Source organism: Cucumis melo, chromosome 11, assembly GCF_025177605.1.
Source record: "Cucumis melo cultivar AY chromosome 11, USDA_Cmelo_AY_1.0, whole genome shotgun sequence".
Taxonomy (NCBI): domain Eukaryota; kingdom Viridiplantae; phylum Streptophyta; class Magnoliopsida; order Cucurbitales; family Cucurbitaceae; genus Cucumis; species Cucumis melo.
Genome location: NC_066867.1, coordinates 1002569 through 1006324, shown reverse-complemented (window position 1 = coordinate 1006324; position 3756 = coordinate 1002569). Strand labels below are relative to the sequence as shown.

General features: G+C 27.3%; 1 long non-coding RNA gene across 1 annotated transcript; it reads left to right on the top strand.

Moving 5' to 3' along the window:
• Positions 1-1687: 1687 nt before the first annotated feature.
• LOC127151714 (uncharacterized) lies at positions 1688-3129 on the top strand. Its single transcript, XR_007824846.1, has 2 exons — positions 1688-1910; positions 2838-3129. It is a non-coding gene; the product is annotated as an uncharacterized LOC127151714 (long non-coding RNA).
• The last annotated feature ends 627 nt before the right edge of the window (positions 3130-3756 follow it).

The window sequence follows — 3756 nt, the reverse complement described above, 5'->3', positions numbered from 1 at the left end:
ATACTTAGTGATGTTTATAGTTAATTAAGTTTATCATTAGTAATTTCAATTTTAATTAAGTTATAAAAGAAAATATATTGTAATACAATATATTATATAAAAAATGAAAAAATTTGAGATAAGAGTATGATATATCAATAAAGAATACTAAAAAAAGGTTCTATAAATATTATATGTTTTCAATGAATGAAGTAATATAAATTAAAACACTTGATTATTGAAAATAAAGTAATCAACTATTATTATTGAAAATTCAATTTATGTACTAACTAAATTTAATTAATCTTAGTTTATCAATTAAATATATTTAATATAATGTTAGCTAATTAATTAAAAAATTTGTAAAGAAATAATTGTATTCATTTAATAATTTTTTATTGTAAAATAAGTTGGGTAATTTTAATAGATTACTAATTTGTTAAAATAAATGTTTTATAAAATTTAATTTTTATTGTATTTTGTAAATATTTTAAATTTTTTCTCATGATTGTTTAATGTTAACTTTTTTTTTAAGTTAGTATTAATTAATTAACTGTATTTCAAATGAAATTATATATATAAAAAAAAATAGATAGAGAAGGGAAAAGAGGAAACTCGTTGTTTTGAAAAGAATAAAAAATCCTTGTCTGTCGTAAATAAGGATGCCTGAGAATCAGTTATTTCCAGACAAAAGTTTGAAAACTTTGAAACAAACCTGAGTTTTAAATATATGTATCCATTCTCATTCAGAAAACCCTCAAACCAAACGATCCCAATGTATATATATGTGTGTGTATGTATGTATGTATGTATGTATTTTGTCCCTAAACTTTAACTTGCTATTTCGTTAAATATGAGAAGTTTTAAGGGCAAATTTTGAATAGAAATACTCATCTGACTTTCACATGCTTCAACGGTAAATTTGTCAACCTACACAATAAAGAAGAAGAAAACACTAGTGTGGTAATATGAAAAGGATAAAAAAGGGTTAACCATGGGGTTAAGAAAGTGGTTCGCAGGAAGTGGTCTATTGTAAAGGGAAGAGATCAATATAATGGTCTCGACCATGTTGGTCGCTTGGCTCAAAGTGGTCTTGACCTCGAGATGAGCATATTAGGCCGAAGTTTGTCATTTGTTTTGGTCTCTTCCTCCGATCCCCTAATTTATTTTTTGCAATTCTTTGGCTCTCACATAATTATAATTCTTCTTATTTACCCTTAACGGCGAGCTTGGAACTCTTAGGATCCATAACAAAAAAAAAAAAAAAGTCATACATAACATGTGGGACCCTTGATATAAAATGTGTAATAAGCTATAGTTTAGAAGTTTAGAAGTGTAATTATATTTTAGCTAGATATCCATCACAATTTAATTCTCCCTTGTTTTTTTGCCATTATGATCATACTCATTAGATGCTAAATGAGGGTTTTTATCAAACATTTAATAGCCTAATTTGGCTGGTTTTAAACACTCCACATTCTCAAAATTAGCTCAAAAGCTCAAAAGCCTCAAAACCCAAAATTTCAATTACAATTACAATTACAATTACAAAAGGCTTAGGGATGTCTCCAACCACAAAAGCCCATCACTTTCATTACGAGACACTCACAAAACATTGACATGGACTCTCTCAACACCATAACTTTTTGTTCTCTATGGAATAATACAAATTTCATGCTGCTCCACATGTGCCTTTGCAGTTGCACATAGCTCCCAATCAATTTCTTTTTCTTTTCAAACTCTATAAAAGAAACCCCTCAAACTTCAACTCCTTCTTCACATACAAAAACCAAAGCTTCCTTTTTGTCATCACAATAACAAAATCAAACACAAAAGATCCTTCCAAATGGCTATGCTTCCATGCAAACGCATTCTTATACTCTTCCTCCTCATCCTCATCCTTCTTTCTTGTTTCTCAAACACAGCTATAGGTATAGACTTTTCTATCTAATAGTGTCTTTTCTTTTTCTCTTCATTTTTATGTTTTAGGTTATGGGTTAAACAACCATGTTAACTAATTGATTACCACAATTCAAATCGATTTTTGTTTATTTATTTCTTCTCTAGTTGTGTTTTGAGTTTAAAAATTGGATCATATATTTGATAAGTTATGATCATAAATTGAAATATATTTTACCTTATCTTGAATTGTTCATATCAGGTAGATGTGTGTGTATATATATATATATATTTTGGTAGGTTTGTGACAAACATAGATACGTTCAAACATGACAACATTATATGTTTCTTGATGCTTATTTTGTAAGCTTAATGAGACTATGGAAGTATCTCCAACCAAAACAAGAAATATATATATATATATATACTTTTATAAATAGTATTTCTAAAGAAGCTTTCTAACCAGAAAAAGAAAAAAAGAACAAGAAATTAAAGTCGTCTCTAGATATAATTTAATGTTGTTTTGAATGAAGAATTTCAAATGACTTCGAAGTATGTCTGTTATTGCAAGAAAGAGAATAGTTTCAAAAAAAAATATGAAAGTCATTTTAAATCTTACTAAAATGACCTGATTGCAAAGATTTTATAAGATTTAGGGATAAGTACTTATTAACATTCTCATTTTTCTAATCTTAAACGATCTAATCATTAATTTCAAATCTTTTTCATTCTAAAGGGGAGATAACTTCGAGCTAAATATTATCCAAAAGAACAAGAGAAAAGAAAACCCATATGTACACTTGAATAAGTTCAATTCTATACCAAAATCATAAAATAAAAACTCATTCTACAAAGCTTTCCTAGATCTCTTTGGAAACCCAAATTTTATATACAAATTGAAGTTGGACTGAGACTGTTACTGATGGGATTTCCTTCTATTGATTTCTTTGTGATTGCAGCAGCAAGAAGTGTGGGAGTTGCTGAGATGAAAAATGAGATCAGTCAAAGAGAGAAAGTAATTAATATCAATGATGATGTTAATAAAGTTCATAATAATAATGATGAAGAACATTACTTCTCAAGCACTGATGATTTGGGTGCAATGGATTATACTCCAGCCTCCAAGAAGCCTCCAATTCACAACTAGAGAATTTTATTTAATTTGTATACGAACACTCAAAATTATTCCAAAAACACTTTTGTTTCATTATTATTAATTTGTATGATATTTTACATCTATATCTTCCCCTCTCTCTCTCTCTTTAAATTTGATAACTAATATTATGAATGTTTGGAGTAATGAATTATACAGAAATGAAAGATAGGAGCAAAAACCATGAAACAATGGGAGGTTTCATACATGTGCAACTGTTTCCATCTTGTCTTCTTCTTCTTCTTCTTTCTTTTTAATTATTATTATTTTAATTTTTTTAAAAATTTAGATTGATATTGTCCATTGGAGATTAATTATCTCGACCTAGACTAGTTTCTAATGGCCCGATTGTGTTTGTTTATGCTATTATTCTCATTTTTTGTTGCTCGTTTCTTGTTTCCTCTTGTTTTTTTAAGTTAAAAACATAAATATGGTTGATAACTATGTCGGTTTTTTAGTGCTTTAAAAATAATAAAAAATGATTTTTTTTATAATTTTTCTTGTGGAATCTTTTTTATAATTTTATTCTTGTTCGTGTTTTGTCAATCGAAATAATGTATTACACATAAGATAATAAAAATATATAATAGTTAAAATATTAGACATTTTTAAATATAACAAAACGAATTAAAATATCTATAAAAGTATAAAAAGAAAATGTAACGACCCAACTCTTTATACTAAGCTGAGGTCGTTACTAAAACGGAACGATGACAAGAGACACT